Below are 23,578 nucleotides of genomic sequence, written 5' to 3' on the forward strand. Positions count from 1 at the left end.
TATGTTATAATGAAACAAACTTTAGATGGTTGTTACTACGATGTTTGAAAGAGGCAATACAATAAATGGTAAAACACCAAACAATAAAACTATATTCTATTGCCTCTTTGTGATATAAAAAAAAAAAAATCTATAGTGAAAACAATGTTACACACTGCAGCATGAAAGCTTCTCAAACAGACAATCAAATTTAGATCTGAAAATACATGTAATATGGAATGAACACTTTTGTAGATGTTTTAAAATACTTTTTGTGTCCATCATCACAGTGAAATTAAGGCTTGAGAGGAAGAACGTAATCCAGTTTTGCACAGTAATCACAAACGACTTAATGTGATCTAAATTATACTATGCAAGTTTGAGGGAAGTCGAGGTCAATTTGTGTTCATTTTGATGCGCTTCAGCATGGTCTCTTATTTGAGCTGATCATCTTAGATATCTATTGTCCAATCACAGCTCATTGGACAAGTAATTATCATGGAAAAAAGAGAGAAGTAAAAACATCATTTTGAGCCTAACAATAACGAAAGTCACCTGTTAGGATCTACTCGGGGACCCGGTCGAGCTATGCAGAGCAGAACATTTTGATTAAACCTATAAACAATTTATCATTCGGCTTGTACGATAAAACAGCCTTATTAGGGTTAAGTCATATAATGGTGCGTTCCCACTGCCGATCAGATCAACTCGATCAATCGCGATCAAGCTTTTTTAGCCTGGTCGGGCTCGCTCGGCATTGGTGTTCGGGGTCGATCTACCTTGATCGGCATCGCTCCTGCTTCCTTCACGATAATTTTGGACATGTCCAAAATATTCGAGTAGGAAGCCCGAACACCAACAGCTCGGGTAGTGATCGAGAAGAGATCGAGCTGATCGGGAATCGGTCGTATAGAAATCTAGTGTGGTCGGGACGGATTTTCCCCGAGCTCAGTTCCCGATCATCTCGAGTTATACTCGAATGCTACACGATTGATTTCAGATCATCTCGATCCAGGATTCATCAGTTTCATGAATAACTCGACCGCTACACGACCGATACAGGACTGCTATCGATTGATACTCGACTAAACTCGATCATGCTTCGACAGGCACTCGATCAAATACCGAGCACTTTTTGACAGTGGTTGCAGCAGGTGCAGACGTACTTTCTTAGCACTCATTTATTGTTCAGGTATTAAGAAAAAATATATGCAGTCCTTTGTCACGTTAAAAAGTTAAATGTCGTCAGTATCTTCAGCCACTCCTGGCCCACTGAAGAAAAGAAAAGGGCCACGAAGAGAGAAAAGACAACAAACCCTAGACAGCAGACATGGCAGAATTAGACTCTCCAGACAAATATACCAGAAGAAAGAAAGGAAACACAACTGAAACTGAGAAAATTCGGTATTCTGGCAATATGACTGTAACGTGAAAGGAAATTTTCTAGATTATCTACTTTACTTATAAACTGAGAAATGTTTCTTGAATTCTTTTGCTAGCTTGTCTGTTTCAAAGTTGAAGTTGGTTACGTTGATATAAAATCTATTTCTTACGCTGACGTTTTAAAACAGTAGTTGTAACATAGATTCATACTTAATTTACTTTTATTTACGTAGATGTTACACTTTTGCTTCGCTTAATAAGGTTTTCTTTTTATTGAGAGTTGTATGTACATTGCTTGAAGTCCACCTTGATATCGATTGGCTGAGTTGACAAAAAAATAAACAACCAAGATTTTCATCTTGCTAGTGTAAAATGTTATATTGTTTTATTTTCATAATAATGTACTCTGTTCCACATATCAGCACACTTCATGAATTTAGAAATTAACGATACATATATTTTCTTTTACACACTCTTGGGCCTATACTTTATCAATGACTACATACATATTTTTCATTCACTTTTTCATTCTTTAGTAATGAGAACAATAATGACAAAGATAACACGACTCATTAGGGTTGTAGAATAGTCAATTTTTTTTTCAACTCTATATAATGGTGCATTTATGGGCATATAGGCCTATGTTTCATTTTAAACCAAATTAATTTCAGCCCACCTATATGTAATGCACTTACGAAGCGTGGCGGTGTAACATTTTTTTTTTTATTTTTTTTTTTTTTAATGAGACATCAAACTTAGATTTGCTATTCTTCACATCCACTGCAAATATCGAATGCATATGAACGAACCTATTATATTATACATGGTGTCCCGGCAGACAGAGTGCTACAAAACTGTCTCTTATCTAAAAAGATATGAGCGACTGAATGAAATCGTTACATTATTCAATAGAAAGAACACCTCAAATTTTATTTGACACAATGATAATCAATCTTTGTGCAGGCGCTTTGATCTCCATGAAAATTTGTGATTTACAAAATCTGTAACTTTGGGCACTGATATCCTACTTGACTGAGCGATAGTGAAGCCGTAAAAACTGATAACGAATGCGTCAAAAATAGCTACTGAAAACGGATAAAATGAATGAATACAACTGAATGCATTTTTTGTACCTTTTTGGGCTCACAAACAGTAGTGATCAGTCTTTGTCATCTTTTTTTTTTTTCAGGAAAAATGAATAGAATCGAAACGCCTGCACGAGAATTGATGATTGTGGTTTCAAAATAGGAAGTGTTCTTCTATCAACTATAGGTTTTCCCGGCCAATTTCGCACTTTTGTCAGTCCAATTCCTAATTGCTGCATGCAATTTAGCAAAATATACCATAGATGACATGTTCGGTAGTTCAATTTTATGATCTCTTCATTCAAATTAATTTTGGAGCATTCAAATTACCTTTAGCCTCATTCTCATTAACACTTTTTCAATTGAAATTCGTAAAACAAGCACCATTTGGTTATTCGCTCATTCAGTTTAGAATGATATAGTCACGTGATCACGGACATGCTGCTCTCGTTCATTCCAATTCATTTTTTGGCAATCAATTTAACATCTTTTGCAGTCAATTTAGCACGCATGCTTATGGTTTGCTTCTTTCTTTATTTTCTTAACATAGTTATTGTTTTCCAAGCGTCATTACATTTCATATTTTCGTACTCATTTCAGAGATTTTGGCAACATTTTTTTTTCTTTAATGTGCTTAGTGTCTCTTCAAGTCCGAAGATAGTGCAACATGTGCATGGCCACAACTTATCTCGCCGTTGAGCGCTTTATTCCGTGTGTCGGCCAGTTGTAGGAAGTCAAGGTTATGATCATCAAATATTCCTATAATTCTTTTTCTGTCCCCTTGAGAAATACGTCTGTATCTAACTTGTGCCGTCATGACTGTAAGAAGATGAAGTTAAACTAGAGTATTGGTACATGTAGGCCTAAAATGTCATGTATGAAAGAAAAGGGGCGTTACAGAACAGCAAACTCGAGTTATATGATATGGTCAAAAATACGATACTTTTACTGCTTAACAGTGCGTGGATGAAACAATAAGTCACATAGAAATACGCGTTTAAATGTTATCACCTTTTCAAAAAAGAAATAACATGACGTTAATTTCAATGAACATGTTATATATATAGGAATTTGACTGCCCATACGCGAAATTGAATGACTGAAATACCCCTTTCGCCAGTGCTGGCGAATTTGAATGACTGAAGAGCACGTGCCAATTTGAATGCCCGTTTTACGAATTCGAAAGGCACACGTTATGTGCAAATCTCATTGATCGGAATGCTAAATTGAACGAACAACTTACAATTTTGAATGACAGAATGTGCAGTGATGAGGATTTTCGCTAAATTGAATGAACCTTTTATCAAATGGACTGACAAAAGTGCGAAATTGGCCGGTAAAACCTATACTAAAGATAATCTTTCGTTCATTCATGCTTTTGCAATTAATTGTCAGTTTTATAGCACTCTTTTGGGCCACGCCGTATTCCAGCATAAATACCGAGTTGTCTCATATAACCAAACGAATACTGTAACCAATTCTTCTTTCACTCGATCACTGTACGAACCTGCCGACCCGTTCGATGCAAGATCTTACACAGATCGAGTCATGTCGAGCTGGTCTACGAAGTCTAGTAGGAATCGAGTATTGACCGTGTAGCGATCGTGTATTGATTGTGTGTAGATCGGGATGTTCGAGTAGAGATCTGTGTGGTTGTCGAGGAGAGATTCTGGAGATATCAAGAATGGTCGGATGTGGATCGTAAAAGATTGAATAGCGGTCGGCAAGGGATCGTGTTGAAGGACGATCGAGCATTTGGTCGGGATTGGTCTGGTAAAAATAGGTGATCGGGATTGATCTCGCTTGATCGAGTTGATCTGATCGGCAGTGGGAACGGGGTATAACTGCAACTCATACTAAGCTCGGTATGTCTCGTTTCGAGCTCGGTTCACTCGTACAGCGAGCGTAGTGAACTCGGCGTTGAGTCTTATATCGCTCATGCAAATTCCAGAAAAAAAAAAAAAAAAAAAAACATTTCGCGCGAGTTTGTGCGAGTTAACGCGAGTTGGAGCTCGCACAGCTCGCGCACGACTCGTGACTCCAACTCGCCAAAGTGTAAACGTTGCTTTAGAAAAATGATATAATCAATTATGTCACTGATTCAATAGAAAAGAAAATCATTAGTTATATACTCTTACAATTATTCAGGAGCATATACAAGAACATCAAGAACACAAACACCTTATTATATTGCAGGGAATATCATTCAGATCTCGACATTGCATCGATAAAGCAGTAGATATACAGTGCACTCCCGTTATAACGAAATGCTGGGGACCGGCAGTTTTCTTTCGTTATAACGAAATTTCGTTATAACCGAACAAATACAATATATAACGAAAACAAGGAAGCTGCGCATATATCAAATTCGGTATGTTGAATACTCGTCATACACTGGAAAGCTACGTCAACAATAGAAGAAATAGTTATTCAATTTCAGATTATCAGAGACTCCAACTCTCCCGTTTTCGACGGGAGATCTCCCGCCGAAAACCCATTTTTGCAAAATCTCCCGTTCTCCCGTTTGAGATTTAATTTCTCCCGCCCTGGCTCTTTGTCTCCCGTTGGAAAGGATTTCTTACTTATTTCTATCGTGTGTTGAAAAAATAAGCCTTAGATAGCACAAGAGAGCATCTAGAACCCTGGGAACTTCGCGCTTCGCACACATCAAGTTGGAGTCTCCCGTTTGCTAGGGGTTTCAGGCGGGAGAATATCCAGATCAGAAGGTGCTTTGGGTTGGAGTTTCTGGATTATTGCATTACAATATTAAACGCAAGTTCCCTTCGGAAACTGTGCGTGACACACCAAGCGAACACACACTGATGTGACGCGTTCGCCCATGCAGAGACGCTATAAATGCTTGTTCCGCTATTACGTATTTTCGAAAGCGATCCTCATTTCGTTATAACGGAGCACATTTCTTTTGTTTTTCTTTGTCAGTGGTGCTCGGAAAAAACTTCGTTATGACGACAATTTCGTTATAACCGTGTTTGTTATAAGCATATTTTGTACCATAGACTTTAATGGCGATAATTTTGGGACCAGAAGTTTTACTTCGGTATAACGAAATTTCGTTATAACCGTGTTCGTTATAACGGGAGTGCACTGTATTCAATACTTCCCCATCCTGTCGTAGGAGAAAGTAAAGGGAGATGGGGCCGAAAAAAACTGTCTGTTCAGAAGAAGAATAGGCCTACCTATTTGCCTGGCCACCAACCATGGAACAAGGGAATGACTTCCAAGAGTGAAAATTCACAAAATAATTCTCTGACAACCTATATTCGCCTTAGCAAGGAAGACTTTGAACGCGTTGGAACTAGCCCTCCAGATTGCGGTCACGTTTCCCAACAAACAAGAACAGTCATGCTGTTACGGCCTAAAAAAATCGGAACTGACACCTCTCAAAAGCTGTGTAACATCTGACGATGGTTTGGCAAAAGGGCATCGAGTTACTGTATAGATGTACAAAGATTGACAGAAGCAATAAATGGTGTCTGTAAAGAGCACAGAGAGAAAAGCCCTCTGTGTAATGATATGGAATTAGTAATACCAGAGGAAGCAGAACATCAGAGAAGAATCGCTGTGCGTACATACTTTGTTTGCACGAATTGTAATTTTTGTGTCTTCCACTCACAAACTTTACAAGGAGATTGCTCGAACAGGACCAGGAAGAAGAATTGCTGTACCCAACATGGCTCTCCAACTTGGGCTTTATCAGAGTAATATCGCTCAGTCAGCAGCATCGCGAATTCTGATATCAATGAGTGTACCACCAGCTTGTATGAAGACCCTTCAGGTTAATCCTAATCAGTGTGGAGATATAATGTCAAAAGCAAATGAGATGGATATGGCAAAAAAAGCGCAGGAAAGTTGTGGAAGTACTAGAAAACAGAGGTATGGATCCAGAAACACCAATCGACATCGAAATTGATCGACAGTACAATGTGCCACTGAGTCATGGAAGGAGAACCCCATTTGCCCTAGCTACACAAGCAAGGGATATTGCAGTGGAAAGTGTGACTTCAGAAAAGTATGTCATTTCACATCAATCCTTCAACAAACTGTGCCGATATGGGCAGAGGGAAATCCGTGCTGGTAATAAGCCCAGTTGCCCGAATCATCCAAAATGCACAGCCATCTAAAACTGCATGAAAACATCGGAGACGAATTGAAAGGGGGCGAAATGTGTGCTAGAAACTTGTTTGATGGAGAAGAAAAGCTTCTGATTGGAAGTGTGACTACTGATAGCGATGGCCATTTTGAACGAGGAATACAAAAAAGTAATGAATGAAAAAGCAAATATCAAGACTGAGACATATCTATGCTCCATTCATCTACAGCGATCTCTGGCTCGTCAAATCATTAAATTGAAATTGAGCAAAATTTGCTTTCCTGGAAGAACTGTCCAAATCAGAGCAAAACAGCAACAAAATCTAGCAGATGACATTGCACAGCGTGTTCAAGCAGAACTCAATGCAGCGCACGAAAGGTCTCCTGGTAATCTACCGAAATATACAAAGGAACTTGGTGAATGTGCAGAGGCTATACTATCATGCTATGTTGGGAATCATGAACTATGCCGTAGTCAGAGTTTGGTTTGTAAAGGAGACTACAAATTCTCTTTCTTGGGACCAGCATTCAGAATAAGATTAACACTTAATGCTGATGACAAGAGACAAATACTCAACATCATCACACAGAGATTGTCACCGAAAATGCTGCAAAAAAACTAAATTGCATTCATCAACCCAGAAAGCAGAGTCAATGAATGCCGCATTTGCAGTAACTAGTCCCCACTACACTGGGAGATATTCCCGTAATCGTTCAAACAGGGAACAGTCTGCTATCCAACTTACCAACAATGGACCAATCTCAATTCTAGAAAAGGCTTCGGCTGCTGGTGTACCACTGGAGGGAGGTCGAGTTCTCAACCGCAGACTTCTACACTTACAAAAGCGACGGGAGTACTGGAGGAAAAGGAACAGAAAACATGGGAAGGTTTCTAAAGCTATACACAGGAATTAAAGATACAGACTTTATGAGCAAAGCAAAAATTGGAAGAATGACGATCGATTTCGGTCATATGTTAAAGGGCAACTTGAAGAAGAGCACTTCTCTGTTGCACTAGATCACAGGTATGACAGAATGATTACAAATGAACCTGAAGAGTCAGATGATGAATCCATCTAGATCTGTTTTCCTGGGCCGGGGAGGGGGAAGAGGAATTCAACAGCAACAGATCTACAGTACAGAACAGAGAATCATCCCCCCCCCCCATAGACTCATACTCACAGTCACAGCAGTTCAGTGTCTTTAACCTTTGTATAAGGGAAAAGTACAAGTTAGTTCTAAAGTTAGACTTTCCAATTGATTAATATGTGCAAAGAATCAATGAATTAAAGAATCTATCAATGACTTACTCTTTTCAATTTGCAAATTGGCATTGTGTGATAAAATTATTGGATTGGTGGAAAAATGCACCTTGGTCTTGGATCATGTCCAGTTCAAACTTTATAAGTTTGACAAATTTGTCTGGATTTGTTATCTTCACGGCTCTCTAGCACCAGGTGACTGGGCCTCACACAATTTCGTGTGCCACAAAGGTGGGATGCATCGAGCTCAGATGGAATACCCCATGATCCAGTGACCCAGATCATCAAAGCAAGTCGATGAGCATGAATTGTTGTTCGCACTTTGCTTCTCTCTGGAATCACAGCATCCACCAGCCCATAACCATTCTTTTTAATCCTTCCCGTGAAGAGCCAGCAAGATGTTGGGTCTTCCCCACACTTCTTAGTTTTGCTTTCCAACTTTTCCTTTTCGGAGAGAAGCCTAATTCACTTGTAGCCATGACAAAGTCTCTTCTTGAAAATCAATTCACTCTAACTTAGCTCTGACATAGGACTAGAGACTAGAGAAAGAGTACATACTAATAACTAACTAGGAACGGATAGGACTAACTAAACTTAGGCTCTCATTTAAGTTTTAACCTGACAGTGACAAAAAGACTCTACCACCTAATCTATAAAATTCACGTCGGTAATGAGAAACAGACCACACTTGAAAGAAATTTGAAATCATTTTGAAAGAATTTACCAAATCTGCATCAGCTCCAGTTTAATCCTACTCTCGTCAGGCGAAGATGTCGAAGAATAAGTATTGTTTGTTTACATTACTTTGCATTGCCGAATTCACTGGACCGTGTACACGTATGTAGTTATATTATTGAATATTTTGAATAAATAATCATGGTTTAAGTTATTAAATACAACATTATACAAAATGATATGCATTATTAGTAAACAAAGATTAAATAATTGAGTAGGTTAACGCTGCAGTCTTCTTAGTTCTATCTTCCTCTTTTCGACGAGTTTCCTGTCTGCTAGGCTAGTTATACGTGGGTAGGTAGGGTAAAGGCGCCCGCCCCCAGGAAAGGCCAAGACTTCACCGGTGTCAACGGGTGGGTTTTCACCCTCTTGTTGACGGGAAAGGCGTAACCCTGTACTGCGGTACAGGAGCAGGCAGGTTAACTCTTCATTCTTCTATTCCTTCCACTCTCTTGTTTGATTTCTTTTCTTTTCTTTCTGTCCGGATTCTTACTCCTTTCTGTTCAGTTTTAGGCCTATTGGATAAGTACTTTGAACGTCACGTTCAACGATACTAAGTAGAAAATAAATTAAAATATGCTGAATAGATATGCACACATTTCTACGCAACGAATGCAGTCTATTGTGAAATTTTAACATAGATCTCCTCAATTACAAATAATCGCTGGTTAGCTGCAGCAGGCGCCATGTATTGCTTAATATACTCACGACGTCACACACATAATATAAGTTGCTCCTCATTTGGTACGGTAATGTAGTACAAACTTTGTACTTAGCAATAATTTTAAGTCTGGCTGTGTATAATTGGTAAGTCGACATACGTAATATTAAAGCCTCTGCCTCCACTGATATCAGAATAGTCCTTCACAAGAGTGGAGACTTCAGTACCCTCTGTCCTACAGCTGTCTCGCTTCTTTTCTACTCGTCATTCTCTATTCAACAAAACTAAAAGTTTTTAGGAAGAAGTCTTAATAAGCAGTACAAGGCATACATCTGTCTACTGATATTATTAAAATTTTGTAAGAAATTCAGGCTGTGAAGTGTAACACAAAATCGAATGTATTCTGTACAAGTATAAAATCACCGAGTAAAGTTTATACGGTGCCAAATGAAATTGTTTTCTCTTTTGACTTTTCTCTTCCTCTCTATTATTTGTTATCTGTCTCCTTGGTCAATTATCTGCTTGGTTAATTATGGGCGGATGAGCTGCCAGGCAGTCAACGGCCATAGTGGAAGAGACCAAGTCGGACTCAACGACCTATAGTTGTTAGACTCTTCAGGGCGCGCCACTCCATATTCCGTGGACAGCGGTCGAAGGCTACAGCTATAATTCATATATCAGGGGTTGGCGACAGACAAGAACTTGTTCTTGAATACTGGGATGGCATCCAGCGTCATACCTGTGCCCCTCCCATGAGTGCTGGGGGTCATCTGGGTCATGTTCGGCTGCCCTAAGGTTAGAGTTCTTGTGAATCATGTTCCGGCTGGGGTGAAGATCCCTCAAACGGCTGGAGAACAGAACAACTGAAGGGCACGGCGGCTGATTCTTGGTGACTGTGTAGTGCTCGATGGGAAATCAATGGAGTGGGGCCCCTTAGGCGGTTGGCTGGCATACTTGTCACCTTCCGGCAGCTCCTGCATCCTGTCTCGCCTCCAGTCGTCTCGACTTCGTCTTGCCACTGTACCCGGCGTCTCAGGACGAGAGAGTGAGGCTGATCCTGCGCAAGTCTCCTTCACTTTAATCAAAGTTTAGCGCAAGTCATGACATCGCCAATTTGGCAACCTTCAAGTCCTGTGGCGATAGGGGAGCGGTGAAGCAGCAGGTGCGGATACACTGGGAGCTGTAGTCGTAAACCTACACACAGGCGGCTCAGGACATGTGGTCGCTCTTCACTGGACCGAGGCGGCAGTGGAGTTCGGCAGCCTTCTGAGCGACCGAGCAGCCCTCTTGAGGATCGCTCTGCTCGCCTCCTCAGCAAGAGGACGGGGCTAGAAAAGGTGCCCTAAACATAGTCTGCCTCATCTTACCCTGGTCAGCATACCGCGGCTGGCGGGGATCCCCCTCTAGCGGTCGAAACACAAGAAAAATGAAAACAAAAGCGCTCACCCTAGCATCATGGAATGTGAGAACTCTACTTGATGACACGAAAGCAAACAGGCCAGAGAGACGCACTGCACTGGTCGCCAGAGAACTGGCTCGCTACAATGTTGACATAGCTGCTCTTAGCGAAACACGGTTAGCAGAGAGAGGTCAGCTAACTGAAATTGGTGGTGGCTACACATTCTTCTGGAGTGGACGTAGCAGTAAAGAGAGAAGAGAGGCTGGTGTTGGATTTGCTGTCAAATCCATCCACGTGCAGAAACTAGCAAGCATCCCTGTGGGACTCAATGACCGTCTGATGTCAATGCATCTCCCACTTGGAAAGAAGACAAGTGCAACCATCATTAGTGCCTATGCTCCGACCATGACAAACCCTGATGAGGTCAAGGACAAATTTTATGAGGAACTTGATTCTCTCATCGCTTCTTCAAAGTCTGAAAAGCTCATTATCCTTGGTGATTTCAATGCTCGAGTAGGGGCCGACTATCATGCCTGGCACAATGTAGTAGGAAAACATGGCATTGGAAACTGTAACAGCAACGGGCATCTCCTCCTCAGATTTTGCTCCTCTCATAACCTAGTAATCACCAACACCATGTTTCGACTACCGACTCGGAACAAGACGTCATGGATGCACCCTCGTTCGAAGCATTGGCATCTTATTGACTATGTGATCGTCAGAGCGAGGGACAGGCAGGACGTGAGAGTGACTAAGGCCATGTGTGGTGCTGACTGCTGGACGGATCATCGCCTGATCATTTCAAAGTTGAAACTCCTAATCCAGCCCAAGAGAAGGCCACAGGGCCAGAAAGTAAAAAAGAGACTGAATGTCAACAATCTCAAAGACCCCAAGAAGCTGCAAGACTTCCAAGAACACATGCATAACAACATAGCAGACCTTCAGCTAAACCAGTCTAGCATCGAGGATCAGTGGGCAACCTTTAGGGATGCTGTTCACTCTGTCGCCCTTGAATGCCTTGGTCCAGCCACTAGGCACCATCAAGACTGGTTTGATGAAAACGACGCAGAAATTCAGGAGCTCTTAGATACTAAACACAACCTTCTACGTCTACATCAGAATGATCCCTCCAGCATGGCAAAGAAAGCTGCATTCACCAAGGCCCGCAGCAAGGTCCAAGCAAAACTACGCCACATGAAAGACTCTTGGCTTAGTGCTAAGGCCGATGAGATCCAAAGCTTTGCCGACAGAAACGACATGAAGAACTTCTATGATGCCCTGAAAGCAGTCTATGGGCCAAAACCGTCCGGATCATCCCCAATTCTCAGTGCTGATGGTTCTACGCTGCTCACAGAGAAGAAGCTGATTCTAGATAGATGGGCTGAACACTTCAACAGCGTACTAAATCGACCAGCCCAGATCAACAATGAAGCCATCAATCGCCTCCCCCAGGTGCCCATAAATCACAAGCTTGATGTGCCCCCTTCAAAGAAGGAAATCGACACAGCCATCACACAACTGTCTAGTGGGAAAGCCCCAGGCTCTGATTCCATCCCTGCTGAAGTGTACAAAAAGGGTGGCCCAATCACCCTCATTAAGCTCACCAAGCTGTACCAATCCATGTGGAGCAAAGAACAGTTACCACAAGAATTCAGAGATGCTACAGTTGTTCACATCTACAAACGGAAAGGAAATCGCCAGGCTTGTGACAACCATCGAGGCATCTCCCTCCTGTCTATAGCAGGCAAGATCCTGGCCCGAGTCCTCCTCAATCGCTTACTGGAACATCTGGAGCAGGGTCATCTCCCTGAAAGTCAATGCGGCTTCCGTGCAGGTCGAGGTACCACTGACATGATTTTTGCTGCCCGCCAGCTTCAGGAGAAGTGCATTGAGCAGCATCGTGACTTATACACAACCTTTGTCGATCTGACCAAGGCCTTCGACACGGTTAGTCGTGAGGGACTCTGGAAAATTATGGGAAAGTTTGGCTGCCCCCCGAAGTTCATCACAATTGTCCGCCAGTTTCACGATGGGATGACTGCCAAAGTTCTTGACAATGGTGAACCCTCCAATGCCTTTCCAGTGACAAATGGAGTCAAGCAGGGCTGTGTCCTGGCCCCGACACTATTCAGCATGACGTTCTCGGCAATGCTCTCAGACGCCTTCAAAGACTGCGAACCTGGCATCAACATTAGGTACAGGTCGGATGGAAAGCTCTTTAATCTTAGGCGCTTGAAGGCCATCACGAAGGTGAAGGAGACCGTCATCAGAGACTTCTTGTTTGCTGACGACTGCGCACTCAATGCCAATGGTGAGGACGAGATGCAGTTGCAGATGGACAGATTCTCCTCAGCCTGTGACAACTTCGGCCTCACCATCAGCACCAAGAAGACTGAAGTGATGTTCCAACCAGCTCCAGGGAGCCAGTACCACAAACCACAAATCCAGGTGAACGGACAGACCCTCCAGGCAGCAAAGACCTTCACCTATCTGGGCAGTACCCTCTCCACCTGTGTCACAATTGATGCTGAGATCAACAACAGGATTTCTAAAGCCAGCAGTGCTTTTGGGAGACTCAGAAAAAATGTTTGGGAGAGGAGAGGGATCAGCCTCTCAACAAAGCTGAAAGTCTACTGTGCAGTTGTTCTAACCACGCTTCTCTATGGCTGCGAAACTTGGACTTTGTACCGGAGACATGAGAGGCAAATCAACCACTTCCATATGCGATGCCTCCGCAACCTCCTTCGCATCCGCTGGGAGGATAAAATTCCGGACACAGAGGTACTGAAGCGGGCAGGCATCCCCAGCATCATTACCAAAATCCGCAAGGCCCAGGTGAGATGGGCAGGCCACGTCACCCGCATGTCTGACGACCGCATCCCAAAAAAGCTTTTCTATGGGGAACTCGCTGATGGGAATAAGCGTAAGGTGGGAGGACAAAAGAAGCGCTTCAAAGACAACCTGAAGTTCTACCTAAAAGACTTCTCCATCAACACCGAGTCCTGGGAGACACTTGCCGCAGATCGCCCTTCCTGGCGCCACGCTATTGCTGTAGGGGCCCGTAGAGCAGAGGAGCAGCGCGTCAAGCAGGCAGAGCACAAACGCCAGATGCGAAAAGCAAGAGCAGCCAACCCCAGCAGTGTAGCCCCTACCCACTTCTGCCCTACCTGTGGGAGAGGCTTTCTTGCCCAGATTGGCCTCATCAGCCACCTCCGAACCCATCGAGCCAATTGATGTCAATGGTCATCCTCGAGAACGAGGGACGAACACACAGTTATATTATATTGGATGGCTATGAATGGGATACCAGGGAATATTGCACGAGTTAGAGCCAATATTGCACGAATCGAAGATGAGTGCAATATTGGCCCTAACGAGTGCAATATTCCATGGTATTCCATGAATCAAGGCCATCCAATATAATTATTATCATCTATACAATCAAGTAGAGCAAGCATAAACTGCACAAAATTACCCGGCTTCTACTCGTCTTTGAAGTTGACTTGGCAGTCACATCCCAGCGCTGAAAAGGGGAAGCCCCTATAAACTGCGTACATGAAACAAACAACTAGCAAGATGCTTGCGCGCTTGTGAATTGTAACAAAAACGACGCGCACTAGTAGCAAGCGTTTGCGCATTCAGCAAGCGCTCGCGCAATAGACGAGACAGAATTGAATATGGTATGATCTTGAACGGCAAGTAACAACGGTAGCCTATGGGGAATTAATACGTTGGCCTATGCGTTTCGTTCAATATGCTCCGATATTGAACGGTAAAAATTGAGCGGACTACAATACGCGTTTTTAATGCGCCGCTAAAACGTCCTATATAGATGATAATTGCCTATCTTGTACGCGTGTATGTACAGTATCTCAGCGAGCAGCTAGCCCACAATAACTCGAGTACGTGACGTGACTAGTCTTACATCTAGCTGGATTTGCATTGTGTACAGACTTGCTAACTTGTACTGCACTAATGAGTAATGAGTATGATAATTACTCTAACTGAAGTAGAAATGAAAAGAAAAAATGTGTAATAGATTACCTAAATGACCAGTTTTCACAAAACAGCATTTACTTTTTGGCCACAGTAGCTGTCATCGTCATATCACAACAATGACTCCCGGTGCAATTCAGGTTCCCATTGACTTGTGTACAATATGAGCATTGTCTATAGGGCTCACACCCATAAATATTTCCCCATAGGGATGTGTGTTAAAAATCAAACTTTAAACAATTCTGTAAAATAACTCATACAAATGGCGTCTTTCATATCGCATGTCAAAATAAAGTAAGATGTGCCCTTTCACTAATCAAAATATCAAGGGTTTTTTCAGTTCAAACTCTGTCAAAAGGTCGGCAAAGTCAGACTACGTGTCTTTTTAACTGAAAAAGGCTCAGATTTTCTGTGCGTGGGCCGAGTTAAATTAGTCCTTTTTAATTCCACAAGAAAAAGCTATCACCTGCCAAGCAGAATATATTTTGTAGAGGAATTCACACTCATCAACGTGAGCTAAAAACTTTTCTTCTACCTTCATTTCCTGATTTTTTATGATTTTTTTTCTGAATTAATTTTGGTATCTTTGGTACGAATTTGTGATCAGGCCGGGAAGAATCCATTGTATCTATAGCAGACGGCGATTTGTAATGTTCTTAAAATTTTATGTAGATTTTGATTTTTTGTGCTATTTCCCCTATTTTGGGGGTGCTGAACACGAATCCACTTGTTGCCATTTTTCTTACCGACGTCTTCAGCCGTTGCCATGGCAACGCATTATTTTCCTTAAAACAACATGTATTCTTCATTAAACATCATTAAAATCATGTTGTAAACACAAAAATATGTCATTATAAACCCTCATTTATGAGATCTAAAAAGCACACAATTTTTATAATGTCAGGGTTACCTTGTAGCAATGACGGTTACCATGGCAACAATTATTTAAAAAGAAAAATCATATTTTCACGAAAAAGCAAGAAAACATGACAAGATTGAGTGGAATATTTATCATAAATGACTATTTTGATTATAAGCTTATTTTTCTAATACGTTCATTTCACATCATTTTCGTTGCTATAGCAACAACACGACAAAAGCTGCTTTTTAAAGAAAAATAGGCATTGCGATTGAAAGAAAAGCAAGAATAAGATACGTCGGGATAAAATAAATTTCTGTATAGTGAGATTGTGTGTGTGTGTGTGTGTGTGTGTGTGTTATTTCCTTTATTTTGGGGTTGCCGAACACGAATCTACCTGTTGCCATATTTCTAAATGACATCTTTAGCCGTTGCCATGGCAACAAGTTATTTTCTTTGAAAGAATATGTATTCTTCATTAAACAGCATAAAAACATGCTATAAACACCAAAATAAGTCAACATAAACTATCGCTTCGATCAAATTTAAAATCCCAATTTCCGACTGTCACGGCAACCTCATAGCAATGACGGTTGCCATGGTAACAGCTATTTTTTAAAAGAAAATGATTTTTTTTTATCATAAAGCATGAAAAATGAAAAATTTTAGTAGCATACTCATTACAAATTACTATGATAATTATCAGCTTTTTTCACTATGTTCATGCCACATTATTAAGGAGAAATATCTCATTAAAAGAAAAAAATAAATGATCAATTTTGTAGAGTTCAACAGAAGGGGGGATACACTTATAATAAATGGTTCAAAATAAATCTCTACACTTATGTTATACTACCATGCATACATACAAATTTCATGTGTATATATAAATTGCATGTGTACATGGGACCTATATTAAAAGTTGTGTGTACCAGGGTACACTGACCTTACATTTTCTTTTATCTTTGCATGTATACTTGCATTTGGTGTTGCATCATGAGCACAGGTTCTAATTGCAAATGTGCTACATGTATTTAGAAACTGCTCTCACAGTAATGTGATATGATATACAATATAGAGATAACAAATCTGTGCTGACGACTTGCATGTAGGCCTATATCTTTTAAATATGAAATGTCATAATAAAAATAGTTGTATAGCAAAGATTGCCAATTTACACAGGTAAGGTAATCATTTGCAAAAAAGAAAAAGAAAAAGAAAGAAACTGCTCAGCATTCTGTCATTAGTCAATTTTGGCATCTACACATTATACTCCTATCATATTGAACAATTATGATATTAATACTATAACATGTAAATTAGAAAAACCTAACAAATTCAACCACTTTCAAATAACTTGCACATTTGCAGGGAAAAAATATTGAAGTGAAAGTCCAAGAATCAATGTCACATGGTTAATGACTTTAAGTACAAAGAACACTATACTATTTCAGTGTGGAGACCTTCTACATATTGCATTGTCAAAACACATTGCCCCGAATTCACGAAGGTGGTACAAATGAAACCATGGTTTAAACCATGAACAAAAACCATGGAGTGCCAAGTGTCGCATGGAATATGAAATGATTATTTTGTAATGAAATGACAACATTTTGTAATTAAATGAACATTTCGTCCACGAAGAAATGATAATTTCGTTAACGAAACGGCCATTTTGTCGACGAAATGACCAATTTCGTAATGAAATATTTGGTGCGACACTTGGCGCTCCATGGTTCTTGTCCATGGTTTAAACCATGGTTTCATTTGTACCACCTTCGTGAATTTGGGCCATTCGGTTAAGGGTTTTAGCGTATACAATTATATTAGTAGAACATCATGTAGGGACCTACCAAAATGTATATTACAATGTATTTTTATATCTATGTGAATGAAAACTGAACATCTTGTTTGAAGTACTTCCAACACATTCGTTTATCAAGATTCACACTTTTTTTTTTGCTATAAAATATAGATGCAATGTATATTACAAGGGCACAAACTCCATTTACTACAAAAATATTGTCCTCATAATAATGTGATTTGATAGAGTTATCACAAAATTATGTGCTGAAAAAGTGTCTTCCAAAATGCTGATGGACAATGCTACTGTGTAGGACCTGCTGTGCCACTTGAATGTAACACATGGCATGATATCAGTGATCACATACATGATGATGAGGATAATAATCATTATGAAGATGATGATAGTGTAATAAAAACATTAGCAATAACAATAGTAGTAGCAATAATGATAATAACAATTACAGCAACAATGAAATGTGTAAAAGGCCCTTTCGGTGATGTACACTGCTGTGCATGACAGCCCTGCTTAAGTTCACTTTAAAACACTGATGCAATATTTTATCGTAACGGAGTAATTGTAGCTTTTCACCACTGAAACACCTGGGAAACACAGGGGGAAAAAAGACCAAATGAAAAAATAAAAGGACAAATCACTTTGTGCCTGGATATTGCAGCCCTTTCAGTTTCCAGTAACAATTTAAGCACATGCAGTTTAGGAGTTTACAGGATTTATATTCCCTACTTGCCACATGGGGCAAGAACAAATTTTCTATGCAATCAATTCAATGTTTCATTCTGATTCACACATTTGAGTACTAACATGTTTGTTGTTACCTCACAGAAAAGACAGAAATAGAGAGCTCAGAAATATGAATGTAGTGTCATATCAGTTATCATTGCCATCACATGAATGTAGGTCTATGATTGGAATTGATGTTATTCATGTTCAATGTGCATTTATCAGAATCCCCAACAATCCTGGTACAAAGGTGCAGCTTTTTCATTACTAACATGTCTTTTGCTATTATACACAATGAAGGCATAAATTGACAGTAGGCCTACAGGAAGAGCTGGTGTCAGAGCTATTATCATTGCCATCACTTGGATGCACTCAACATAATTATGATATTGACATCATCCAAGTTCAGTTCTCAAACATTTGCCAGCCACAAAGAAGAACATGAGAGGGGATGTCACTGGCTTCAAGGAGCTAAGTAGCTGGGAAGGCTGGTTCTGAATGATGAGAGGGGATGTCACTGGTTTCACTGAGTTTGGTGGCAGAGAGGGCTGGTCTCCACTGTCGAGATGGATGTCATAGGTCTTGCTGAGCTGCGTAGCCTAGAAGAGGCAGTCTTATTTGGCGAGAGGGGGTGTCACTGGCTTCAACAACCTGGATATCTGGGATGGCACCTGGATGTGATGCTAGCTGTTCCTCTGCAATAGAGGCCAACAAGCACATTCTATTGATCTCTCATCTAATGACTGAATGTTGGTAATATAGTAACTACTACACATTTACAATGAAAAATTATTTTACTACTCATATAGACTCAATTAACTATTCAGTATTACACATAGTAAATATTCTCTTTAATGACTACATTCAAGCAATGACAAGTTTAGTACTGATGAAAGTAATTATGTTAGATGCTGAAAGTCCAATGAAAATACTTAGTAGCCCACTAAGTATGACATTTACATAAAAATTCCCAAATATGCATGCCAAAGGGACGTCTTCATCATCTAACCTGTTATCTTCTAACATCTGCCCAGGCTCTGATAAAATCAATATCGGTCAGCACTCTCACCAGGTTTTGATCCACTTCAATCTGACCCGAGTCCTTTCCTCAGAGTAGCATTTTCCTCCACAACTAATTGGAGAAGGCAACGGCATTCACGAACTTGTCCTCTTCCATTTCACAGGGGCATCTGGACAGGAGTTCATCTGTATATCAGACACAATGAAAGGCATTAACACTGACTTACAATTAGGATAGTCGCATTAGTTCTTCACCACTCTTTAAATTTAGTCACAGAACTTGCTATCTCTTTTATTTCAGTGTAGAGTCTACCAGGTAGCTATATCTTGTAGTGCTCACATATATGCAACAGAGAAAACTCCATGAAATATGTTAGAAATAGACTGTCTACTGTAGAAGTTAGATAGCAAAAAGGAAAATAAGACCTACAGACCCTAACCAAAGTTTTGATGAGTTGACACTGCTCATGACGTCGGGATGACCTCAGCCTCTCATTGTGCATCTACAAAGTATGCCCTATGTATAGAACCTCATATAGGGCCTATGTCTTTAAATCCAGCCACATGCATGGGATTTGGGGGTCTGTAATTCCACATACAATCATATAGGAGGCCTATATGTGGCTGCAATGTACAAACTATGTAACTTGTAACCATAAAAGTAATGATCAAGACAACCATAATCTTATTAACCACTACCACAGCTATGGGTTAAAAAAAAAAAATGTTATCAATTATTACAGCAAGAATAATAACAGCATCGTTTGAGAACACAGAGTTAAATCGAACAATTTATTGATTTTTGTTTACTAAATATCAACATTAATTTTCATTTGCAGGTTCAAAACAGTTGTTGGATCTAGGTGTATTAAAACAAAATGTACCAGGTAATTAAAGACAGTTTGTACAAACCTTTTGTACCAGTGCAAGGGCTGGTTTCAATGGGCAAGAGGGGATGTCACTGGCTTCATCAAGCTGGGTAGCTGGGAGGGCTGGTCTCGACTGATGAGAGGGGACATCACTGGCTTCACCAAGCTGGGTATAGCTGGTCGAAACTGACGAGAGGGAATGTCACTGGCTTCATCAAGCTGGTTAGCTAGGAGGGCTGGTTTCAACCGATGAAAGGGGATGTCACTGGCTTCACCGAACTGGGTAGCTGGTCGAAACTGACGAGAGGGAATTTCACTGGCTTCTGACATCAAGCTCGGTAGCTGGGAGGGCTGGTCTCAACTGACGAGAGGGGATGTCACTGGCTTCACTGAGCTGCCTAGTCAGGATGGTCCTTGAATGTGATGCTGGCTGTTGCCCTACAAAAGATACCCACAATGATATCTGACAGACCTTTCTCAACAACTAGCACATACTGTGTTACAAAGCATACACCATTAACCACTACACTAGGGACTGAGTGAACTGCGCTACAATGCATATACGCCATTAGCCACTTATGTATACGCACAATAGATACACTTCAATCAACATTTTTGCAATGCCATGTGTACCGGAGACAATAATTAGGTACCTTACCAAACATGTGAATTCACGTTTTTGGTCCGATCATAGCTGCTCTGACAACTATACACGGTTGACTCTCCACAAGCTATTTGTAAAAACCGAGAGTGACCAGATGATCACTCTACGCAGCTCTTCGCTGACACTTTCACTCATTCAGTGTCGTTTCGTAAAATTGGATTTCTCGCATATCGCCGATTTGTAACAAACGGCAGTTCTGATGAGTGTCGTAACTTTCTTATTTCGACATTTTGAGACCCATAATTTGACATGAAGGTAGAATAGGGCAACATAATCCAGAATATGGTAAAATAGGAATTCGCGTATTTACATGCAAAACACTTCAGCGTGCCATTTCTTAATGTGAACAGCGATTTTGTGCAATTGCCAGAAGCACATTTCAAAAAGGAGAACTGTTGAGCCAAATTTGGGATATGTCATTACGCAAAAAAAAAAAAAAAAAAATCCAGTTATCTAATATATTGGCAGAGAAAAAGGGCCTCGGACTAGGAGTGGTAGAACATTGGTCTAGGATACCTACCATACTACTAGTACCTCAATCGCATTCTGAATACCGGTACACCTTTGGCTTTGTGAATCTGCATGTAGCCTTTCTTCACATGTGAGTAAAATCTCAGGCAAATTGTGATATATCTTTTAGTTTACCGTAATAGAAACATGTTACGGTGTGGCATAGGACACCTAACAAAACTACTAATCTAGGCCTAGCCCTACTCATAATAGTATAGTGTGTGTAGATCCTCTAAGTGACATCTCTATCAGCAATGTTACACTAACATTGTAGGTCCTAACTGAAGTTAACTGTTACTCACACTAAACTGAATGAAGTTGAAGTCTTCCGAGTTTCACAAATTTATTACCGATCCAGCAGAAGTGAAATGACATCTCTGTCGTTCAGCCCCTTAGTGTCTTGAGGGGAATTGGGATGGACTTCATTTTATTTTTCTGTCGCCATCTCCAAACTTTGTCACTGGTTTTCATGGTCTTCCTCTTCTTGGAGACAGATCTCTCGCTCTCTTCCTGCGGCTCCATTGTTGTGTGGATGGAGTGGTACGGTAAGTAGGCCGATACGCAGCCAGCAGAGTTCGAGCGGACCCGTACTAGCTAGCTGCCGGGCGGATGCCGGGAAATGCACCGATAACGCTCGCTAGCCAGTGAACAGGCACCCGGGTTTCGCCTCAGTGATGTATCTTGGGCTTGCTTTTCGCCGAGGAGAAGGCAATAAATCAACGCTGTGCCAAAATCGGACAAAAGAGGGAGGCAAAAACAACACTTGAACGGAGAGCCTCTAAGCCGACCCCCTGTGATTTTGACAAGCGTTACATGTAACGCTCTTCAACAAAATCATAGATATCTTCACAATGCCGTATTTTTCATCGATTCTTTTTCATTGCTTAGTCCTTTCATAGGCATTGGCCCTTGTTTTTGCCTGTTTCACTTCATGAAATAGTACTTTTGCATTTTGGGTTCCAACACTCCTCCCCAGTCCCTTTAAGATCGCGAAGTTTGGGGCATTGGTACGCGCGCAAGCAAGAGTGCGCCGTCCGATGGCTAGTGATTGTGACGTAACAATGCGCATCTGCACATGACAATGACCTCGCGCTTCGGAGGCACCGCCCACAAACAGGTCGAGAAGTTTCGCGGGAAGTTTCGCAGGAAGTTTGCGGTCACACTGGCAAAACTTCGAGATCTTAAAGATCGCGATCTTAAACTTCTCGATCTTTTGCCAGTCTGACCGCGCCTTATAGGTATAATCTCTTTGCTTCCTAGAGAGACCTACGCTATCGACTCCTCTTTAGCGCTTACGCTGTGGCCCACTTCCCCGAGTCCAAAGAAGTCCGATTCACTGTAGTCAGTGGTCGGATCACAGTTCGGCTCATGATTCGGCTGAGGGGGATGACAGCTTTAGCAAACTTCTTTTGTGCTGTCATAATAACAAGCACATATGAATTCAGGTACATTCGGATAATTCGTTTTTCTTTTCCCGTGTGCAAAATAACTCAAAAAGTAGTTAATGGATTTGAATGAAACTTGCAGGAAAGGTTGAGAATGACGCAAGTAACAAACGATTAACTTTTGGTGGTGATCCAAAATTTTGGGGGTCATTTATAAAGGATTTTCGATATTTTGGCAGGTAGGGTCAATGAACTTGGGAGTTCAAACTGCGCGTATTAATTTTTGAGGTTTGCATGCGCGCACTAGTTAAGCGTCTTTAGGCGCGGTCAGTCTGCGGGCAAAAGATCGCGAAGTTTAAGATCACGAAGTTTTGCCAGTGTGACCGCAAACTTCCCGCGAAACTTCTCGCGAAACTTCTCGATCTGTTTGCGGGCGGTGTCTCCGAAGCGCGAGGCCATTGTCATGTTCAGATGTGCATTGTTACGTCACAATCAGTAGCCATCGGACGGCTCACTCTTTCTTTCGTGCGTACCAATGGCCCAAACTTCGCGATCTTAAACTTCTCGATCTTTTGCCAGTCTGACCGCGCCTTTTGGTGCCTGCTCTAGTTTCTGCTAGAGTTTATTTCTGCTTTAGTTTATTTTATATACCCTTTGTGTGATTATTTGCATCAGGCAGTGCCTGCATTGTGCGTAATTCATGTGATAGTTTTACATTTTATTTTGTATAGTATATTATTTATAACATACTTTTATGCAAATTTTATTTGAAAAGTATGTTGATATCTTGTATATATTTGTATTATATTTGTATATATGTTCATTCTTGTTTGAAATTTTCTATTTTGTGTATTTTCAATTGACATTGTACTCCCATACCCCATGAGGGTCGTTGAGTAATAAATCAAACTTCAAACTTCAAGCTAGGACGAGGCGCGCCGTGCAGCTGAGCTAGGGTTTATGACGTAACAAAGGCTTCTATATTGGGAAATCTGACGACTTTCAGCACACGGTTGAAATCACTGATAGGAACAAGATCAGTGGTGGAAATGAACTGCATGCTTGGCGGAGGTCTGCGCTCTCAAAGTTCGTCTCTAGTTATCTTTGCTCTGTTCG

General features: G+C 41.0%; 1 protein-coding gene across 1 annotated transcript in view; it reads left to right on the forward strand.

The window, feature by feature from the left end:
* The window catches only part of LOC140239579 (uncharacterized), a 124,977-nt gene that overhangs the window by 24,908 nt on the left and 76,491 nt on the right, over nucleotides 1–23,578 (forward strand). The gene's annotated exons all lie outside the window — the stretch shown is intronic.

The sequence above is a fragment of the Diadema setosum genome, chromosome 16, assembly GCF_964275005.1.
Source record: "Diadema setosum chromosome 16, eeDiaSeto1, whole genome shotgun sequence".
NCBI classification, from domain to species: domain Eukaryota; kingdom Metazoa; phylum Echinodermata; class Echinoidea; order Diadematoida; family Diadematidae; genus Diadema; species Diadema setosum.